This window comes from Schistocerca americana, chromosome 2 (assembly GCF_021461395.2).
Source record: "Schistocerca americana isolate TAMUIC-IGC-003095 chromosome 2, iqSchAmer2.1, whole genome shotgun sequence".
Taxonomy (NCBI): Eukaryota; Metazoa; Arthropoda; class Insecta; order Orthoptera; family Acrididae; genus Schistocerca; species Schistocerca americana.
Window position 1 is genome coordinate 677,797,277 of NC_060120.1, and position 24,204 is coordinate 677,821,480.

A 24,204-nucleotide genomic window follows, 5' to 3' on the forward strand; every position below is an offset into this window, starting at 1 on the left:
GTGGGGAACTAACTGCCTCTTGTCTTCGTTCCTCCTTCCCCACCAAAAACTTTGACACGCGAACATATTCGCGCTTTTTTGTGTTGAAAGAGAGTAGCCGAGAGACAGTGAAGGTGAAAGAGAGAGAGGAGACAGTGCCAGTGAGTGAGAAAGAGAGAGGAGACTGTGATGATGGGAAAAATGAAATGGAAATGAAAGAATATGAAAGATGGATGAAGACAATGCCAGTGGGAGTCAAATGGGGATGAGGCGGTGGAAATGGTATATGCAGTTGATTGGACACTATAAATACTCGGGGAAGGGGAGGGGGTATCTGAACTCTCCCAGACTGGTGAGAGGAGACAGTGGCATTGAGATACATTGTAAATGAATGGAAGGAAAAAGAGACAGTGTGAAAGATATGTATGTAGGGAGTGGCAATAAGAAGGGGATGCTGAGCGTCAACATTTAACTGCAAAGAGGGACTGGGTCAAATCATTTTGAATGTTCCGTGTTAAAACAGCGCGAGTATGTTTGCACGCCAAAATTTTTAGTGAGAAAGGCGGAATGAGGATTGAGGCAGCTGGTTCCCCACTTTTCCGTCAGCTTCTTTCAAAGAAGAACATATTCGTCTATTTTTGTGCTCCAACAGACGCATTTTTCCTCCGCTGGTGTCAGTACCCCCACTCAAAACAGAAAAAAAACCTCGACAAATAGCATTTACGAAAACAAGCATGATTTCGACTCCTCCCACAGTTATTCTAGCCACTTGTCAATGCTACTTTGACATCATTATAGCACCCTTCTTGCGGGGCCTGTTGTGTGTTAGAAGGTAGAGCCAGTTTCTATATGTATTCTGAGATACAAGATGTCCTATCTTTATTCCAACTCAACTTAGCTGCAAAGTCTCTCTCACACAGGCGCAGATCAAGGCTTCGATTCCGCAGATAGGGGGGTGGGGGGTGGAATTGGCAATGGCTGATGGCTGGGAGATAAAGGTCTCTTACTGGGGGTATTCTGCTGTCTCTGTGTGCCCCCGACCCACTTCTCAAAATGTAACTTGCAATCACCGCCACTTTTAATGTGACAGTGATGTGTAAGATTTTAATAATAACTATAAAATATGAGATGTTTTTAATAATAATAAATTGTTTAGTGACCATAAAATATTAAGTATTTTAATGAGTGTAGCTGACCGCGTCCAGTGCTTCCCCCACGTGACAACCAACTACAGGGTTGCCAGTCTAAATGGGTTCCTCAGTCATTTGATGCTCAGTTTCGTTTCTGACTAGTCTGTTACTGTGCCTCATTGCCGGCAGTATTCGACCCAGTGTTCTGCCGGTTATTATTTGTTGAATGCTTCCCCTCTTCGTGGGACTGTGACCGTTGAGGTCGTTTCCGTATGCTAATCTATGTGGCTTTCCTAACAATCTGAAGAGGCTGCTTTGACGCAGGGAAATAAGTCGTGAATGGTTCCACAAGATGACTGCGTAATAACTGCAAGACATGTTATGACAAACAGACAGATATCAATGAATAGAGCACCTCTCAAAGCTGTTAACTCATAGTTTGTGACGCGGATAACATCAATACGCGCATGCGTTTGATTGAAACGAATTGCCGGGAAAGGCTCGCCAGCAGCTCGCTTTGCTGATATGTTCGCTGGGTTGCCTGCATTCAGGTACGAAGTAATTCTAGCTAGCATGATAGTAAAGATGTTAAGAATATACGAGGGCTGTCCAGAAAGTAAGTTACGATTGATCGCGAAATGAAAATCACAGTGAAAATCAGAAATGTTTCATTTGTAACAGTTAGCTACACCTTTCAGCTACTTCTCTACGTAGTCGCCGTTCTGACTCAGACATTCGTCGTAGCGTTGTACCAACTTTCCAATAACCTCATTATAGAAGGCAGCCGCCAGTGCTTTCCGCCAGTTCTCTACGCTGGCCTAAAGCTCGTTGTCTGTGCTAAAATGTTGTCTTCATAGCCAGCGGTTGGTTTGAGCAGAGATGAAACTCAGTGGGAGACAATTACGGGCTGTGTTGTGGGTAACCAAACATTTCCAAATGAAACGATGCAGGAACATCTTCATTGCCCCTGCAGAATGAGGCTGAGAATTGTCTTGAAGAAGAAACCGGACGACAGTTATGTAATGTTGGTTGCATATCTTCAGGGGAAAATTCTCACCAGGCCCTCATACTTGGCGGGAGACACTATTTTCTATAACATCTTTACGCGCTCACTAAGAGCTCAGGAATGAAGAGAGCGACATAATTCTACCTAGAGTCATACTAGAGACACTGCCCAACACATCTTTGCAAAGCTTTATCGGATTTTCATAGTCGTTTCCATTTCGCGACCGATCGTAACTTACTTTCTGGACAGCCCTCGTATTAGCAACAGACTCCCACAACTTAGATAATTTCATAATTTACTCATTATAAAATCAAAGAGTGTGCTCACAACTACCAGCATTTCGTCAAACATCACAACTGTGAACACCAGTCTGCAAACTATGGCTATCCGAGCTCGAATAAAAGGGAAGTGTTGTTTCCTTCAATCGTACCCATCTACGTTCAGGAAGCAGTTTCCGGGAACTCCTTTCCTTAGTGAAATGTCTTTCTCTCTCTGTCATCCTTTATTTAACTTCTTGTGGGGTGCCTTACACATCCATGTGTCTGCAGGTCCTCAGGCAAGTTACCGAAATGTATCCGGCACGCCTCCTCTCTCTTTCTCACCCACTGGCACTGTCTCCTCTCGTCCACAGTCACCGTCTCTCTGCCTCACAAAAAGCGCGAATGTGTTCACATGCCAAGATTTTTCGTGAGGAAGGTAGAATAAGGACTGGGGGTAACCGGTTCCCCACATTTCTGTCAGGAATCATCCTTATGTCCTCCAACAGGAGCATTTTACCGTTTGTTTGATTCTTTTCCCTCTTCAGCTGGATACGCTGCTTATATAAAACGAATTCTATAGGTTAGTAACGTTTTGACAGTTTATTTATATGTTTCGAAACATTTATATACTTTGACACAAATAAAAAGCAAATAAGTACGCATAATGTAAGATCAGGAAAAAATTTTTCTGGATACCTTGTTCATAGATCACAAACGTTACGTACTTGTAAGTTCCAGAAAGCCTTGAGTATTGGGAGACTTGTAGCTTTCGTGCTACTTCATTCTTCATGAAATTTGTAAACTTATGTACCAAAAACATAAACGCTTTTATTATTATTGTTGTTAATATTGTTATTTTGAGTGGGGAGTCGTGACCCCCATGACCCACTATGAATTCGCGCCTACGACTCGCTGAAGCCCGTTACTCAAGAAAGGACGTTGTTATAAAGATGTTAGATACATCAGCTGTGACACTAGTACTTGTAAAAGGCTCTAAATATGCAGGGGCAAGGTATAGATCGCCCACCAGTTGTTCTGTTTGCGTCACAATAGCGAAATAAAGATAAATATGCTACTTATACAACAAATTTAGGTATTTTAATCACCATCGTGTGATCTACTCTCGACGATAATTATAAAGATTTGAACATTTGTGCTTTAAATAGGGCATTATCATGCCCAATAATAAATTATCTTTTTGTTCTAATCTTTCGCTAAGTCCTTACAGTTTTGTTGTAGCGAAACCGAGTGCGTTCCTCCTACTAAGTGAAAGGACCCATGTAAAAATTATAAGAGATTGATCTCTTAACTCTCATTTCATGCCTGATGCATATATTCCACCTGTGATGTCCTACATAATCTTAATTTTAACAGCTAGCTTCAGCATATAGAGAAGACAGAGGGGGTTTTGCACAGAAGTGGATTTAGACAGAACAGGTCCTGTAAAAATACCCTCTTTATTTCAAGACAGTTAAAGGAGAAAATTATAGCAGCTGGGAAGGTGTGACATATTGTCTTTGTAGATTTTGCAAAAGCTTATGACATAATGTCCAGAAGAAAACTTTGAGATACTGTCAAAGCTTTGGATGACTTTTATAATTAATATGTACAGAGAGAACAAGGTATAGCTAACTCAATTAACAGAATTCGTTAATGTCTCAAAAGGACTGTCACAAGGTGGTATGTCATCTCTCTTGTTGAGCTCGTTGGTAGCAGTGGCTCTCCAAAGGCGGAATAACAGCTGTCGAGTAATGGGAAACATTGTTAATGATGTACAGCTCACTACACAAAGTTTTAGTGATGGTGAAGCCATTGTATCATAAGATGAATACTATCTTCAGCTCATGATGTGACGTCTACATCACCAATGTAGCAATTGGGGACTGTAGAAGAAACTAACACAATCCAAGTACGAGGGCGTACTCAGAAGTAATGACTCCAAAAATTTTTTGTGAAGGCTCCTAAATCTTTTCAAAGAACACACATTTTATTAAAATTCCAAATATTTATTCTCCATGTCTACATATTCATTTCACAACATAGTCACCCTGACGACGAACACAGTTCTCCAAACAAGACAACAGTTCGTTGATATGGTACTGTGGAATGTTTAACTCTGTTGACGGAGCCGCAACGTCACCTCTGCTGGCACCGTATCATCACAATCAAAGTAGACCCTTAAATGTGTTCTCTAAGTGGCGTAAGCCGGGATTGTAGGAAGGATGCTTGATGGTGGTATAGCAATGGCATCGGATTGTTGCAGACGTCTGTGTGCTCGTTTGTGTCAAAGATTGCAGGCACTCTCACTTCTGATATGGTATCATGCTGCTTAATGTTCGTGAGGAGGGTGATCTTCATTACTTGGTTGCTACATTAGATACAATCTGACTTCATTAATATGATGAAATGGTTGGTAGTAGTTAACACTCTTGCTTCTGTGCTCTAGTGAAGGCATAGTGGCAGGCTTCACCTGTTTTCAAAGGAAGAGGGTGCCGAGTTAATCGACAGCAGTAAAAGCATACAGCAGCTGACAGCCGAGGGGAGCTCTTTTCTGTGGAACCTGGGTGAAAACGGTTGCCAACAGCCAAGTCCCCCGGTCTCATTGTGCAGACACATTGGATGGCGCCGGTCGGTCGGGGGCCACGTACAGGTAGGCTGACTAGGGCCAAGAAGTCGCTGCAGCTATGACTGGCGCATTGTAAGATTTGACGGCCAGCAATAAAGCACAGTATGGGATCTTGTTAGGTAGAAAGTGGATGGGAAAGCTGAGAGATTTTGCTAATTCTGTTGGAAAAGGCAGTGGCGCCCAGGTGTCCAGACTCTGCTTTTCTGAAGGCACGAGGCTTTTAGCGAGTTTATGGCCGTTCTTTAGCAAGTTCGAAACGGACGCAACAGTGGAGATAACGATGTTTTTATATAGTGCTGTGGGTCTATCCATGTCATGTTTTTAGCTTGGTGTAAATGCGTGGGGAAGAGGGTGCGAAGCTGTATTTTTCTTCCTTTTCTCCCGATTAATTTTTAAAGTCGCTGGTTGGTCAAATCTGTGTATGAAGAGTTGGGGGGGCGGTCTCTCAGCTTTGAATGCCGAGCAGGCGAACGAAGTTTTAAGAGCGATAACGGAGAACATTGTTCATTTACATTCAAAAATTTCTCTTTCATCACTTAACTTTGATGTGAACCATGCGTATTTCATCATATTCGAAAAATCTGGTGCCCTGAATTGATGCAAGCCGCGCGGGATTAGCCGAGCGGTCTTGGGCGCTGCAGTCATGGACTGTGCGGCTGGTCCCGGCGGAGGTTCGAGTCCTCCCTCGGGCATGGGTGTCTGTGTTTGTCCTTAGGATAATGTGTAATCTCACGGACCGATGACCTTAGCAGTTAAGTCCCATAGGACTTCACACACATTTGAACATTTTTTTGAACAATTGATGCAAAATTAATGTTGTAGTTTTATGGAAGCGTCCCTGGACGCGACTGCTCTGTTGGTCTTCAACAAATCGGGAGCATTCTGAACTTTCTTCGTGAAAATTTTAACCTGTTGGTAAGACACAAGTCTGGCAAAGTGGAGTACACTTCGGCGGGATAACTTTTACGGTTCAGGTGCACGCTTTCCTCTCATCCACGAAGATGTGATCACGTACGGCCAGATCAGTCAGCCCTCCCCACGTATCAACGATATATAGAAATTTTTCCTGTCCCACGTACGGACGAATCACAGATTTAAAAAAGTCTTCGTGCACCATTTTCGTGAACTTCCCTGATTTCGTGCAGGATACAATTACGTATTTACATTTGAGCGTTAATTCATCCGCTCTTTTCTGAACATTAGGACCAAATTTTCCCGACGGTTGCCACATATATATAACACAAGTATGAGATTACCTTTGCTGACGCAGTTATAGTGCACTGTGCAGTGTACGAATGACTTATCTTGTTTAATTCTTTTTCTGCACGAGAACAGTTATCGCTCATTTCTCCGAGAGGGATCTATTGTGCGTTAATTGATATTGAGGGCCTGTTTTATGGGTGTTGATTACGTAGTCAGTGTTACAATTACCAATAAGTATTTTCGTTTGTGTGCACGGTATTTGGAACTGATGAACTTAGTAATCTTCCTTTGCCTGATTTTAAGCTTTTGTTCAAATCATTCGACCCAAGCCGAACTGGCTACGAAATTAAAGGTATCCGATAAAAGTGCAACAGAAGCGTTCATCACTCATTGCTGTAAAGTTGTGATTTTCACCTGCTGGCAGAAGAAATTATATTATTTTCACAATTCTGTCTCCTTCTTACAATGTATTTGACATATATTTTGACATGATTTACCTGTTGCAAACTCTGTCTTGCTTCGACGAGCCGTTCATACATCTCACGATGGATAGTGTTCCATTTAACGCGACAAGTTCCACCTCGTTTCACATCCTCTTTCGATCGATACAGCATTATGTTTTAATGGAGACACTCTGTGGGAATGCAAACTCTTTGTGCTCCATTTCGTATGAGCTGCTGCAAGAGCGACTGCTCGTTCTTTGTAGGATAGAGGCACATAATCTACTGGTTCATGTGCGAATTCGTCGGCGACGAAATCGCCATCTCCCTCTAATCCCGTATACTGCAAAGTAAATAGCTTTATACTATGTCGATTCGTCCGCAAGAAAGGAACATCCACACAAAAGTGAAACTTACCGCTTCATATTCGTGCACTCGTCTTCTTCGATGATGTTTATGAGTTCATCGCCATCGATGATCCCTCTCTCGGCTAACAGGTCTTCTATTGGGATACCTATATCATTTCCACTTGGAATTGAATTAGCAGAGATCGTGCTGGGCGGTATATTTGTTATAAAATTTAAATCACGAAGCAACTTTTCTCCGTATTTTTTTGCTTTAGTGATTTCGCCTCCGCATTGTTCATTCATCTCCACTACTGCCGATGTGTCTTCTTCTGTTTGAATTTTTGTAGACACACTTGGGTCGTCCATTTCATTGTATTCTTCGAACACGCCAACAGCACTCTGCAGACCCGGACGGTGCCCATTGAAGTACTAGCCAAGACCGACACTGTCTTACTTCGGTATTACCACTGTGGAAGGCCATTGGCCCTTAGTACTTTACACCACTTTACTTTTGACTTAATGAGTGATGCAAACCTTCGAACTGGAACCCATATTGACAAATTGCATGTTAAAATATGCGATGTGCTTTTGTATAATATTGCCATGCATACGCCCTATTAATCAAAATACACTCCTGGAAATGGAAAAAAGAACACATTGACACCGGTGTGTCAGACCCACCATACTTGCTCCGGACACTGCGAGAGGGCTGTACAAGCAATGATCACACGCACGGCACAGCGGACACACCAGGAACCGCGGTGTTGGCCGTCAGATGGCGCTAGCTGCACAGCATTTGTGCACCGCCGCCGTCAGTGTCAGCCAGTTTGCCGTGGCATACGGAGCTCCATCGCAGTATTTAACACTGTTAGCATGCCGCGACAGCGTGGACGTGAACCGTATGTGCAGTTGGCGGACTTTGAGCGAGGGCGTATAGTGGGCATGCGGGAGGCCGGGTGGACGTACCGCCGAATTGCTCAACACGTGGGGCGTGAGGTCTCCACAGTACATCGATGTTGTCGCCAGTGGTCGGCGGAAGGTGCACGTGCCCGTCGACCTGGGACCGGACCGCAGCGACGCACGGATGCACGCCAAGACCGTAGGATCCTACGCAGTGCCGTAGGGGACCGCACCGCCACTTCCCAGCAAATTAGGGACACTGTTGCTCCTGGGGTATCGGCGAGGACCATTCGCAACCGTCTCCATGAAGCTGGGCTACGGTCCCGCACACCGTTAGGCCGTCTTCCGCTCACGACCCAACATCGTGCAGCCCGCCTCCAGTGGTGTCGCTACAGGCGTGGATGGAGGAACGAATGGAGACGTGTCGTCTTCAGCGATGAGAGTCGCTTCTGCCTTGGTGCCAATGATGTGTTTGGCGCCGTGCAGGTGAGCGCCACAATCAGGACTGCATACGACCGAGGCACACAGGGCCAACACCCGGCATCATGGTGTGGGGAGCGATCTCCTACACTGGCCGTACACCACTGGTGATCGTCGAGGGGACACTGAATAGTGCACGGTACATCCAAACCGTCATCGAACCCATCGTTCTACCATTCCTAGACCGGCAAGGGAACTTGCTGTTCCAACAGGACAATGCACGTCCGCATGTATCCCGTGCCACCCAACGTGCTCTAGAAGGTGTAAGTCAACTACCCTGGCCAGCAAGATCTCCGGATCTGTCCCCCATTGAGCATGTTTGGGACTGGATGAAGCGTCGTCTCACGCGGTCTGCACGTCCAGCACGAACGCTGGTCCAAGTGAGGCGCCAGGTGGAAATGGCATGGCAAGCCGTTCCACAGGACTACATCCAGCATCTCTACGATCGTCTCCATGGGAGAATAGCAGCCTGCATTGCTGCGAAAGGTGGATATACACTGTACTAGTGCCGACATTGTGCATGCTCTGTTGCCTGTGTCTATGTGCCTGTGGTTCTGTCAGTGTGATCATGTGATGTATCTGACCCCAGGAATGTGTCAATAAAGTTTCCCCTTCCTGGGACAATGAATTCACGGTGTTCTTATTTCAATTTCCAGGAGTGTATAAGGTTTCATACAAGGAAGGTAAATGAAAGAAATGCGGAATGAGACAAAGAGAAATGACAGCTTCATGCAAACACAAAACTTATTCTAAAGTCACTACGATTTGCGATGGTCCCCTGGACATTACGAAAGGAGTGACATGATTCTAAATATTGTGTGTGATCACCAAGGACGACAATGCATGCTGTGAAACCTTGCCCCCTGCTGGTCGCAAGGTTAATAAGGAGTTCTTGCGCTACTGTATTCCACTCCTCCACCTTGACAGTTGACTGCTGCTGGACAGTCATTGGTGCATGTGGCCGTGCTGCCATATGTCTCTTCAACGAAATCGCACGCGTGCTCGATGGGATTTAAGTAGGGCAAATGGAGAGCCTAGTCCATTGGCTGAATATCCTCGTTGCAATACATTCATCGCCAACGCTACTAGATTACTTTTTGTATTTTCATCCATAAATGAATTCAGAGCCGAATGAAGCTCTGAAAAGATGCGCATGGGGAAGGACTGCAACGTCACAGTAACGTTGACCGATGAGTGTACCGTATTCAGTGATTTGCAGGTCAGCATGTCTGAGCAACATTATACCTCCCCACACCAAAACAGCTGGACCGCCAAAATGGTGATGTTCGTCATGATCCTAGAAGTACCATCCAACGGTGAGGGATGGGAGCACGTAATGCACCCAGGAACTCCATCGAAAAGTTCTAACTCATGTTTATGTGTATTTCATTGGCCCCTGTCAGCGTCACTGGCGTCTGTGCATCTGTGGCCACATGCGCAGTAGTGCGGTCCACTACTTCAATAGGGCGGAGCGTGTGCTGTAGTGTTGACCATCCGGTTCACTCTGAAGATGGTTGAACTTTACATTCCCGAAATATTATGAGAAGAAGAGGAATTTAATGGGGAATCATCGTTTCGGTGGTACAGCTGTTATGGTGTGGGAACTCAAAATGTAGCATGGGCGTACTGAAATTTAAATCTTTGAACGCAGTACATCCACTGGTTATCGTTGTTGTCACACTGCATCCCTTGCCCATGTGTCTCTTTCAGGGGTATATTCGGCCACGACTCTAAGTTCATGGCTGACAATGTGCGAGCGCATAGAACAGAGCAAGTGGAGGAACTCTTAGAACGAGAAGATATTCAGTCAATGGACTGCCAACCCGTTCTCCTTACATAAATCCGATCGAGCATGAGTGGAATGTGTTGGGAAGGCGTACTGCAGCACGGCCACATGCGCCAAGTTGTCAGCGGTGCACGTGGTGGAATAGAACGGTCAGCCACAAGAACTCTGTACCAGTCTTGTGGCTAGCATGGGACACATTGCAGAGCATGCACTACCAACCATCATGATCACACAAAGTATTAAGAACCATGTCCTGCCTTTTGTAATGTCCAGATTATTTATTTATTTAGCGTATGGTACTACACACATGGTTCTGGTTATGTGAGGAGTGATAAAATATACTAAACATATGTCAATGAAGAATACAGAATAAACTATGATAAAATGAGATGACATACAGAATACAATAAGAAAATAAACAAAACACAACACTGCAGCAGGTAAATTACATAACTTGTATCTTCATTTGTTGACATCCAGATTGGCAACTGACTCTAGGTAGGACTGTGTGACGCTGAAGAAGTCAGCCAGCCTCTAGTGATGGGCTCTCTGTTCACAGTCCTGGCCGATGTGATGAACAGTTTGATTTGGAGCTTCGCAGTCGCAGCTAGGGTGGGTAACTTTCCCCACTTTTTGTAGACTGTGTACACATATTCCATATCCAGTTCGGAGTCTGTTTGCGCTTCTCCATATCTGACGTGGAAGTTCACAGCCCTTAGTTTTTCCCACTGGACTGATACGTTCATGGTTCTCAATACAGGCACTACCACTCCAGTTCTCGTGCCATTTAGTACCGCAGCTGAAATTAGTACCTGCCACTTGTTGGACCACTCTCAGAGAGGGGCTTCTGGTGCAGAGTTCAGGTTGTTTCCAAAATTTTGTCAACTTCCTGGATGAGAGTAGAGGATTATCCATTACTTTTGTATATTCCTTCACCAAATCTTCCTGACTCCGCGAGGAAGGTAGGACCAAGTGTTGGGGGCCAACATCCAGTTATAACCCTTGAGCTAGGTGTCCACCATCCTTTTTGAACCCTTGCTTCCCCTCTGTTAAGCATTAACAAACAATAATTTAGTCAGATATATTCTCTTCATGTGGAAGTCTGTGGATGTATATTCAAGTGAAATGGTATTTCGTATTTTAAGTGTCCTTATTTTTGAGTATCGTAATTTGTTCTGTTTAATACAGGTTATTTACATAGAAAGATTTGATTTACAGCGCAATACGACTTATTATTTTACATGCAAGAAAATCAGTAGCTGAATGATACGCAATAATAATAGTAATAATAAACTAACACTAATAATAATAATAATAATAATAATAATAACAATAATAATGGTATATTACCTGTCGGATCGACCTTTTTAGGGAGACTTGTTTGATCTCCCTTTTGCAGTTTCTTTTCTCGCAATAAATCGCATTATGATTTTATTAGAATGTTTTAGCCATGTCAGTGCTTCACAGCAGTTCGAAGAATAATGTTTTATGTGTATACAGTACATAAATAACTGACGACAACAGCGAGTATTACTGAAAGCTGCAAGCTACGGATTTAATTTTGGGAAAATGCGAGGCACCTTTAGTAACACGGGTCGCGGCGCTGCTTTGTGCAACAAAAGCAAACACGGAATTACGCAGAGAGTGCTGCTAAAATGCAGAGACATTTACATGAATTTCAGAAGCACGCGTATTTGTTACCACTTTGCATAACTTTTGCTCGCTCTACATGTTATTATGCAGTGCTGTTGGTTCCCCGCTTTCCTAGCTAACTGTATGCTGTGTTCATCTATGACGGAGTGTACTTGGTTATATTGTGGGCAACGCGAAGCGTAAACAATATGTTTTTATTTTAAAAGTTTAGAAGTTATTGCACGTTCGTGTCATTTGTGTTCACTGATAACCTACTGACTCAGTCAAGTGTATGTCAATATACTGATTGATAGCAGAGCTGCTAATGTGTTCTGGTTGTTCACGCTCATCAGAGTAAATAACGAGAAATTTTCTGTGTGACGGATGTTGATTTAGTTACAGCTCAACCGCTTACTATTTTTGGACGAAAGAATAGAACCCAATAAATGAATATCGTTAATACAACAATACTGGAGTTTCATGCTGTCAATAAACTATTCAATGTGCTGTTTCTCGTCATATGGTGCTTTCAGGATGTTATGTCGTACAAATATATTTTGATCTGATGGAATTCACACTCATACTTTAATTTCTACTATTATAAAACCATATGGGCATAATAAATTGTGTATACAATCGCAGAAGAGAGATGTTAAGAATCTTTTACGGAATGTGTTAACTTAGCTAATGGAACATTAACGCTGGCAAGTCCATGCACTGAAAAAAGGAAAATAGGAAAACAGCATGACGAAACATATATAACGAGTGATCCAGAACACCAGATACTGTCTGTTGACTCAGAAACCTTCCATCAGAGGATTCTGCATGGGTGCTAACAGAGACACATGTTCCAAGGATCTATACATTTTTGTATACAGCTTAACGAGGTTTAAGAAAAGGCAGAGAATTATACAGTGTGTCCCAGTTTCGTTAGGACTGTAGCGGTGTAAAATATAAGTCATGGATTAGCATTGAGTTTATTCAAAATAGTCTTCCCTGTTTCAATACACAGCTGAAACCATTTGAAAAATGATTTGAAACAGTCACTGTAGTCTTATTTTGGAACTGCATTTAGTACGGCAGTACAACTTTTTTGAATGTCTTTAACTGCATCGTAGCGGTGTCAATTCATTGCCAACTCCAGTTTTGGGAACAACTAGAAACCGGTTGAGTCCTGATTCAGGCGAAAATGGTGAGTGACGTAGGAACTGTGATCCGTTTGCTGGCCGAAAACTCGCCCACAATCGCCGCTTTGTGGGCTGGGGCGTTGTTGTGGAGGAGCAACGATGAACAAAACGCTCGGAATTTGGGTCGAATTCGATGGATTCTCGCCACAAACGTGATGTTGCCTCATTTCTCAGCCATTTATCGACGACTGTTAGCGACTTACTATTATATCTGCGGCCAGGACGGCAGCTACAGCCATACTTCAAGGATCGTAATACCGCAACTCGCCCTGAGATGGCACTGCAGTTTGGAATTTCACACAAGCAGTCCTGATGGATCCGGTACACACGGTGTTCCAAATCTCAAACACTTCGCTTCTCTCTTTCAGGTTTTCCCTCAGTACATGTTTCACTTCTACACAGCGCTCTATCCAAACGCACAATTTCATAAATTTATTTGTCAGATTATGGCCTATGTCTGTTGCTACTAGGCTTCTTGTGATCAGATGTGGCCTCGTCCGTCAGGTTCATTTGCTTTAAAAGCAGCAAAATTCCTTCACTTCGTTTCTTTCGTGGTTACTGATTTTAATGTTAAATTCATTGCTAATCTCAGGTTTGTTACTCCTCAACAGTTCCTACTTTCTTGCGCTTACTCTAACTTTTTTTTCCTTTTTTTTCTTTCACTACTCTCCCGCCCATTTCCCCCTCCCCACGCTTCCGCATGGGAGGTGCGGGCACGTAGTGAGCATGTTGCTCTTTTGTGCCTGATAGTGTATTATGTTGTAGAGATCGGAAACATTTATGCCTTGAGTGAGGTTTCGTTATTCCTCTTCTATCTGTGGCGTGGTATATGACTGTATATGACTGCTGACGCTAGCATTTGCCCAAGTGCTGACGGAGACCTTACTAAAACCTCAGTGGAGATCTCTTACTTCTTGTTTAGGTTTTTATCTTTTTGTTTCTTCATCTTGTGTTCTATTTAGCTATATATTTGTTTATTACATTTAATTATTTGCTGGCCGGCCGCGGTGGTCTCGCGGTTAAGGCGCTCAGTCCGGAATCCTGCCTCGGGCATGGATGTGTGTGATGTCCTTAGGTTAGTTAGGTTTCAGTAGTTCTAAGTTCTAGGGGACTGATGACCACAGAAGTTAAGTCCCATAGTGCTCAGAGCCATTTGAACCAATTATTTGCTTCATCTTGCTTTTCGTTTTCCTTCAGGTGTTTTATTTTGATCTTCTTTGCCTACGGCGTGTAACGTGACTGATGTCTGTGTATCAGTTGTTTTAATGTAGTTTTAACGGTTTTTGGGAGGTTAATGGTATTTCTTTTTACGGTAACTAAATTCAGTGTACTGTTCCTTGATTAGTGTGGTTCTGACATTTTTTGTTGTAGCTGTTAGCGCCTGTTTCCGGTGTTACTTCAAGCCAATTAGATCTAACGTAATATTTTTGTTGGTGGTTCTGGGGTTGATTTTCGTTGCTTTTTTTAGTACTTATATCTGTCGTCAGTATTTTTTTGTATAATGGTTCCGTTTGTGATCCTCACAGAAGCAGTGTATACAATGCTGGGGCAAACGAAAAGCTTTTTAGGTGTACACAGTGCTGTCTTTCTTTTTCTCCATTTGTCATTTGTTCTGCCTCTCAGTATTCACAGTGACTTAATATCACTCTGTTCTTGATATCCTGGATGTTCTCATTACATGACTCAGCAAATGAAAAAGTCAGCCCAATGCAACGAAAACGTACCTGATTGTCTTTAAATATAACAAGTTATCAAATTCGAAGCAAACACCGCAAATTTGAAACAAAATCTGTGTGGGAGACAATCCTAACAAAATACATGACGAAATACGTAGAGAAGCCTCTTTGTAAACAAACAAATAAAACTGCTTAGCTCTTTCAAACGCGAGGAGATGCACACTTTTCACAAAATATTATCCTCCATGGAACGAAAGGACTTTCCTCAGAACATTGCTGACTCGCATTACTAAGTACCCGCGTAATAAGGTCGGTGTAGATTGAACGAATGGATCATAAAAGCGACGCGCCTCCGCCGTGACCGGAATGGTCGCCGCCAGCACGGAGATAGCTTTTGTGGGGCAAGCCAGCGCAGCGCCTGGAGTGTGTGCTACCCGGCGCTCTCGCCGGCGCCGTAAGATGGGAGTGGTGCTGTCTGCGCTGCCGGGTCCCCACGGGGGCATCAGCGCCACCCGGGAGGAACCGCTCGCCTAACTGCGGCCCTGCTCGTTGCGCTGTCCGCGCCGGCAAACATACGGCGGAGCCGCGACCAGGCGGCTCCCGGGAGGAATAAGGAACGCCCGCTCCTCCAGATAAGCCCGCGCCATGGACCCGTCGGCCATTTCTCTTCGGGAATCCCGCCTTCGCACCGCCTCCTTTTCCGGGAGTCCCTCGCGCATCTGGTGGCAAACGCCGCAGCGCGCCGTTGGTGTCGCCTCGCGCGCTGGCGGCCGTCGTTCCTCTGTCGCTGGATTGTCTCCCGGCTCTTCCCGCGCCCCCTGGATTAGCTGGGGCGGCGGTGCCCTGCAAGACTAATCCCCTGTGCGCTCTCTGGCGTGAAGCGGCCCCCGAAACCTGCCGAGATAAGCGAGATCCGCTCCGTCGCTCTGCCACTTTCGAGGACAGGTACTTCAGCCGCCTACCAGGCGTAATAATTAGATTGTCCGTAAAAAAAGTAGTTTCAGCGAGTCACCTCCGGTATTCTGTCGTTCCGTCGAGGGATGAAATCCTCGACTCACACGGCTGAGCGCTGCCATTCATGGATTAACGTATGTTTGTAACCCTGCATTCACATATACTCTTTTTTGTTAATGCTACATGTGAGGATTAAAAATATTCTATACTAAAGTTAAACGACAAATTGCGATGATTGTTCTCAACATTGCGATTTATTCACTTATTTTTATACTAATGATTGAAAGATAATTAATATACACCCTACTAGAAAAAAATACAAAAAGAAAACTGCGCACCACGAAGGATTTATCCGAGAAGGACGCAAACATGTAGATGTGATGTAAATTAACAGACAAATATATGTTCAATAAAAATCCGCTGCAGCTGTCGTAAATTTTTTTTAGAGGCACGACCGGTTTCATAGTTTTCAATTACATCATCAGCTGCAACTCAATAAAAAAAAGAAAGAGACCATAAACAGCTCTCGCGAAGTCCACATGACAGTGATAAAAAGTGTCCGGAAGATCAAATACTTACATAATCTGGTCTGGCAACTTTTACTGCACAGTCCCAATCCTTTCTTTAACACTTGGGAAATTTAGAAAAATTCTTTGGTCGCGGATTAGAAAACGCGACATGAAACTGGAATCAATGAACAAATGGACGATAAAAAAACGATTATCAAACGTAGGGGAAAGAGGGGGGCGGGCAAGGTATAGAGTAAAGTATACCTCAGCTGAAGACTTACCGGGACGGAACTCTGCGACTTCCATATACAGACTGACTGGATATCAAATCCTAGGCGCTGGGAAGATGAGGCGCATGCGCGGAAGCGTAAAGAGCCTCCGAGTTACTTTAAGGAAAAGTTTGGAAACTGAGTATAAAAAAGTAAACGTATTAATAAAAATTCGGCCTGGTATCTGAATGACGACGGTGGTAACATTAAGAGTGTAACGGGAATTTCACTATTAAATGCAGAGGAGAGAGCAGATAGGTGGAAAGAATACATTGAAAGCCTCTATGAGGGTGAAGATTTGTCTGATGTGATAGAAGAAGAAACAGGAGTCGATTTAGAAGAGATAGGGGATCCAGTATTAGAATCAGAATTTAAAAGAGCTTTGGAGGACTCACGGTTAAATAAGGCAGAAGGGATAGATAACATTCCATCAGAATTTCTAAAATCATTGGGCGAATTGGCAACAAAACGACTATTCACGTTGGTGTGTAGAATATATGAGTCTGGCGATATACCATCTGACGTTCGGAAAAGCATCATCCAGACAATTCCGAAGACGGCAAGAGCTGACAAGTGCGACAATTATCGCACAATCAGCTTAAAAGCTCATGCATCGAAGCTGCTTACAAGAATAATATACAGAAGAATGGAAAAGAAAATTGAGAATGCGCTAGGTGACGATCAGTTTGGCTTTAGGGAAAGTAAAGGGACGAGAGAGGCAATTCTGACGTTACGGCTAATAATGGAAGCAAGGCTAAAGAAAAATCAAGACACTTTCATAGGATCTGTCGACCTGGAAAAAGTGTTCGATAACATAAAATGGTGCAAGCTGTTCGAGATTAAGAAAAAAGTAGGGGTAAGCTATAGGGAGAGACGGGTCATATACAATATGTACAACAACCAAGAGGGAATAATAAGAGTGGACGATCAAGAACGTAGTGCTCGTATTAAGAAGCGTGTAAGACAAGGCTGTAGCCTTTCGCCCCTACTCTCCAATCTGTACATCGAGGAAGCAATGATGGAAATAAAAGAAAGGTTCAGGAGTGGAATTAAAATACAAGGTGAAAGGATATCAATGATACGATTCGCTGATGACTTTGCTATCCTGAGTGAAAGTGAAGAAGAATTAAATGATCTGCTGAACGGAATGAACAGTCTAATGAGTACACAGTATGGTTTGAGAGTAAATCGGAGAAAGACGAAGGTAATGAGAAGTAGTAGAAATGATAACAGCGAGAAACTTAACATCAGGATTGATGGTCACGAAGTCAATGAAGTTAAGGAATTCTGCTACCTAGGCAGTAAAATAACCAATGACGGACGGAGCAAGGAGGACATCGAAAGCAGACTCGCTATGGAAAAAAAGGCATTTCTGGCCGAGAGAAGTCTACTAATATCAAATACCGGCCTTAGTTTGAGGAAGAAATTTCTGAGGATGCACGTCTGGAGTAAAGCATTGTATGGTAGTGAAACATGGACTGTGAGAAAACCGGAACAGAAGAGAATCGAAGTATTTGAGATGTGGTGCTATAGACGAATGTTGAAAATTAGATGGACTGATAAGGTAAGGAATGAGGAGGTTCTACGCAGAATCGGAGAGGAAAGGAATATGTGGAAAACACTGATAAGGAGAAGAGACAGGTTGATAGGACATCTGCTAAGACATGAGGGAATGACTTCCATGGTACTAGAAGGAGCTGCAGAGGGCAAAAACTGTAGAGGAAGACAGAGATTGGAATACATCAAGCAAATAATTGAGGACGTAGGTTACAAGTGCTACTCTGAGATGAAGAGGTTAGCACAGGCAAGGAATTCGTGCCGGGCCGCATCAAACCAGTCAGTAGACTGACCCCTCACCGGACAGCTGTAAGATAAAGAGCTGATTATCGCCACCTGTACGATCCAAAGCAGAGCCGCTTTGGTTGTTCTTCTAGCACAATGACAGGTCGACGATATCCTACGCCCTGTTTTCTGGCCCTTCATGGCAAGCCATCTCAGCCTACATTCCAGCAAGTTTATGCCCGCCCGTACACGGCGAGAGTTTCTACTGCTTGTCTTCGTGCTTGCCAGACTATACCTTGGCGAGCAAGGTCGCCGGATCTCTTTCCAATTGAGAATGCTTAGAGCATTATGGGCAAGGTCCTCCAACCATCTCAGAGTTTTGACGATGTAACGCGTCAATCCGAATTTGGCACGATATCCCTCAGAATGTCCTCGAGCAACTCTATCATTCAGTGCCAAGCCGAATAACTGTTTGGATAATGGTCAGAAATGCACCAACGCTTTACTGACTTGCTCAATTTGTGAAGCTCTTTCTCTTGAATAAATCATCCGAATTTTCTGAAATTATGATCATTGTTTGTCTGTACATGTACATGACAACTATGACTTCCGTCCCATTTGGACAACTCCTTTGCAGTGCGTCGTTTTTTGTCCTGCGTTTCAGTGCATTATTGACCATAACTGAGGACTGGCACGTACATAAAATTAATTCTTTTGTTCTTAATGAATGTAGAAGATCATTAACTTATTTAGAAGTTCTGTAATACATCAATTTCTTACTTTTCTCGTCGTCCCTACTTTCAGTTTCAACCATCTCCTGTGAATAAAAATTTACGTTTGCTCTGTCTTTTTTCAGCCTTCTGTCGTTTATGCCCTTCTCCTACTTTGTTGGTACACTAGCTAAGCACCCACACCGTTCTCCAGTCTCTGCATCCATCATCCTTGACATAAATGTTCATGCAGTACGAGTTGGATTTAGTTATGTGTTATGTACCCACTGAACATGTAAGAACTCCTGACAAGTGGATTTTCTCTTAATGTGCTATAATGGTTAATAGAAACTCTGATCATTTAAATTAAGTGCAACTGACACTACGATAACGGACATTGAAGTTCACAGTCATATGGACATTCAAAAAAGTTGTTGTAATGAATAAAGGCACCGAAACGCTCGTACTCTATTGTCCTTGATTATTAAATATGTTGAGACTCTGACGGGAAATAGAAATACTACAGAACGTCGAGTTGTGATATTTTAAAAGTTGTTTGACAACAAGTAGAACGAAATAATTTTACTCGTCTATGGGACCGTTGCTCTTAACAACAGCCCAAATTATCATTCCAGTAGACGCCTGTGTGCTTCACTTTTCTACACTATATGCGTAACTGGTGATTTTATGAATTACTTCCAACTTTGATTTTCGTTGAACGTGTTAATTAGCTTATGACTTGTTCTTCAGCATCTCAGTCCACGTCGTTTTTTGGTCTTCGATCCTTCTACATGCCATGATATAAATGCTGTCAAAAATTCTCAACGACATTCATCCAAACACATAACTAATACACAAAAAGATAATGAAATTAAAAGGTTTATGTGAGTTGATATAAAATTTTGGTTTAAGTTTTTGCTTACATGGTACAATAACTGGAACCTACAGAAATTAATTATATGAAAGAAAATTTATTTTAAATTGTTATTATGAACAATAAACAAATAAATTCTGAATATCTGCCTTTTAGAATGTGGCAATATCACACACTCAGTCATTATTTATGAAATCATTACAAAGTGAACCCATCAGTAATGCAATGCAATGTGAACCAAATATCCTAATACCCTATGCAAATGAACTCCTGTAGCTCAGGTACATATTTTGTGTTATACTCTCCCATCGTCCTTTCAGGGATTAGGCTCTTCAGCATGTTTTACTCTCAAATTACCTTTGTATCAGTGTTCCTAGCTCTCTTCAACCAATATATCTGCATTAGAGCGCTGTATTCAGAATCCTTGTATTACATCTTTTTTTCTAAATCCTCTTCTAAGTTGCTTCTATGCAAACTAGCTCTTCGCTTTTATAATATAATTTTTAATTTAGTCCCTATATGCAGTTTCTTATTTTATCAAGGCTCATTCGTCCCTGTAATGTCCTGTCGAATTTCATTTCTGTAGCTTGTGTGTGACTGTGGTCCTTCTGTCTTCATGTTTGCATTTCACTACCATGTAGAATAACTGGCACTGCTACCATTTTATACAGCTTCAGCTGTGTTTTGGTAAATGTTATTTTCAGTTTTCTTTGAATAGTTCTACGGACTACCTGGTATCTTTCTAATTTATTATTTATAGCTGTAGCATAATTATGTATGATATCAGAGCCCAAATAATTAATATTTTAAGCAAGTTACAAAATTATGCCATCCAAACAAGTCACTGATTTTATAGAGTGCCTGCCTTGAAAGGCTGGGTTACTGATTATGAGGTAGAAATTTGAACGTTATATTCTTTAAGAATCTTATGTAATGAATAAATATTTCTGTGATAATGTTAATAATTTTCATTATATCTAAAACATATTTCAAATAGTGAAATGAGACATTAAACATTAACTTACCATGTTGTACAAAGTAATGCAATATTTTGATATGAAAGTTCAAATTTTTCCTTGTTGACAATGCTACACTTTGACTGGCAGTCCATGTTCATGTAAGACAATCTCAGACCATACTTAACATTTGTCAAGTCACAATAAGTTTTCCACGTTATTCGATACTAACCAAAAAGCCATTTACTTCATTTCCCACTACAGTTAATATTTTTACATGTCAGCACATGTTTCTATATTACTTTCAGATACTGCTCATTATAGTCAGCAACAAAATTTCTTCATTGACGACTCCATAATTAATCCTCATTAATCCATAGTCCCATGTAATTTTAATGAACATTAACATATCGTTTTAAATCATACATTACAACACATTCTTATCACAGAACAAACAGATGCACAGTTACATAACATTTATTTTGTCTCTGTCCATACCTTCAGTTACCAACACAAAATATTTATTTTCTTCCATTAATATATTTCCATATGATCCATGGAATATAATCCATAACATTTTACAATTGTTAATCCCTAAATTAAACTTCATCATGTTCTTTACAGTAATTGAATACTACTTACAGTAACTCACAATTCAACATTATCATAATTATAATCATCATCATGAGCAGCAGCAGCATTATCATTGTCACCATCACAATAGTTCATAGAGAACCCTAAGACATCAATACAATCTAAGAATGATTGTAACATTTCTTCACCATCCTGTCATCTTGCAGTAATTCTCATTATTTCAACCCACAACTGCTTGCTCAAACATGAACATGGTACATAAATGTATGTATTCCTCTTGCAATAATTAACAAGTATTTCAAAGTATGAATTGGATGAATTTGAAAGTTGTTAATATGGGATTAATACCCACATATTTATATCACCAACAAAATACCCAACAACTTTTGCTGTTCCATAGTATTGGTCACGAGTCATTGACTGTGAAAATGACATGACTGTAAAAACAATAAGTCTGACTCCCCATCAGCTATTAAGTAACCGAACATAAATAGAATTTCGTCATATACAGCATAATACTTAGTCAAAGATATCCCCAGTTGTTAGTATAACTGTAGTGTAAATCTACTCCAAAAGATATGGTAGTGAAAACTGTATGTCAACAGTTGTGAGCTATAGCAAAATAATATAAATCTCATGTCATCATCATTGCTACCTAGCAAAGAGAAGACAGAAATGACAGAGAGGGATAGCTTCGACCAATGGAGAGAAAATATCTAGATTGTTGCATCACAGAAACCAAAATGAGAAACAGTGCTATATCAATACATGTGCCTGAACATATGACATACCAGTCATATGTACTCCCCTGACGGCCTGTGACAAAATATTCCACAATATTTTACGAAATAAAATAACATGAACAAAAAAAGATCAGTTCAAATCATATCACGAGATGAAATATAGTCTAATCAACAAATCAGCAACCGATCATGATACAGTTCCAATAAAATGACTGTATGGTATAAATTTGCAAATCATATAAACATAATACACCTAACTCCTATCACAGTAGTGAACAAATAAACACAACACAGTGTAAACTGTGGATCATCTTTAAACTGTCAAGTAGACATCGTACAGCAAAAATCTTAGCATTAACCGCAACGTGGCAAAATCAAAACTTAATTTAGCAAAATAGTGAAAAGGTCTTTAAATTTCACTTAAATACACGTAGTATGTAAAGTTCATTTTTGGTCACACAGTAATTTAACTGGTGGTACATTTTCGATTATCGTCCCGTACCTACACACAATCACACCTGTACATTTTACAACCTATCTTTCCCTTAGGTTATGTGTCAGACACAAGCTGGCCCCCCAGGGGCTCAGCATTCATTTGCTGAGTACGGGCTTGGCGACCCCGGGGTCCTGAGCTGGGGACTGGTCAGCGCCGCCAGTCTTCTGTCACCGTAACCCCCGGACATGCTTCAGCGACCACCGCATGGCGCGGCGGTGGAATGTTGTGTGCTGCGGGGAATGGTAATCTTGGCTTGACCGCCTGGATTGCGTGGAAGGTAAACCTCTATAAAAACCCCTCAATCTTACGGTGTGCTGCGCGCCTATTAGATGCATGGCTGTTGGGGTGGAACAGTCGCAAGCGGGCAACCTCTGGGGCACCTGCCGCACCCCAGTTGTATAAGGCTTACCTAGGCACGCGGGGCTCTGTCTAGGTGGACTTCTAGTTCCCTAGCTATTCGTGGGACCGAGATGGAACCATCGAATTTTTATTCTTCTCCTGCCAGCGGAAAGGGTGGACCGCTGGTGGGTTCTAACACTCAATCCAACAAGAGGGCTCGTGTAGCCAGTCCTCCTGATTCAGGATGTAGTAACAGAACGCATGTACAGGAATGGGTGGATCACATCACGCTTGTGGTCCATCTTGCTGCTGACCTGTCCATACCACTCTTAAGCGGCGCCTTGTGCCTTGGTGGACAGAAGAGTGCCGTTCAGCCATCCGGGACAGGCGTGCGGCTCTTAGCCGATTTAAATGCCACCCAACAGCGGTCAATCTTACCGCCTTTCGAATCGCGAGAGCCAGGGCACGCCGTGTCATTAAAGAGAGCAAGAAAAGGTCATGGCAGGAGTTCCTGGACTCCGTCAACCGTTCCACTTGTTCCACAAGAGTATAGGAAGCCATCCGGAGGATTTCTGGCAAACATAGCCGTTTACCAATAGCTGCTGTCCTGAACCAGGGATGCCTCCAAACGACACCCAGAGCCATTGCTCAGACGCTGGCGGAGCATTTTGCACAAAGTACTGCCACTGCAAATCAGGATCCAGCGTTTCGTCGCTACCGTGCGACTGTCGAAAGAGCGACCTTGGACTTTCGGTCGAACAGTTCTGAGGCCTACAATTCCCCTTTCTCCATGTGGGAACTTGAATCGGCACATACTGAGACTTCTGACACTGCACCAGGTTACGACCGCATCCGGTACTCCATGCTTCGACATCTGCCAGCGGCGTCAAAGGAAATCCTCCTCCAATGTTTTAATCTCATACGGCAGACAGGAGTGTTCCCCTCCTCGTGGAGGGAGGCAATCCTCATCCCTCTCCTCAAACCAGGAAAGGACCGCACATGTCCCAGTAGTTATCGTAGTATCGCCTTGACAAGCTGTGTCGGAAAGATCCTGGAACGGATGGTTAACCGGCGTCTGGTCTGGCTGTTAGAGACCAGACAGCTCCTTAGCCGCTTTCAGTGTGGATTCCGAAAATTTCGGTCCACGGTCGACAACCTGACCCTCCTAGAGGCGGCTACTCAGCAGGCTTTTCTCCGTCAGCATCACTGTATCGGTATCTTCTTTGATATCAGTTAGGCATATGATACTACTTGGAGACACTGTATCCTTGCACAAATGCATCATTGGGGCTTTCGTGGCCGCCTCCCGATTTTCATTCGGTCTTT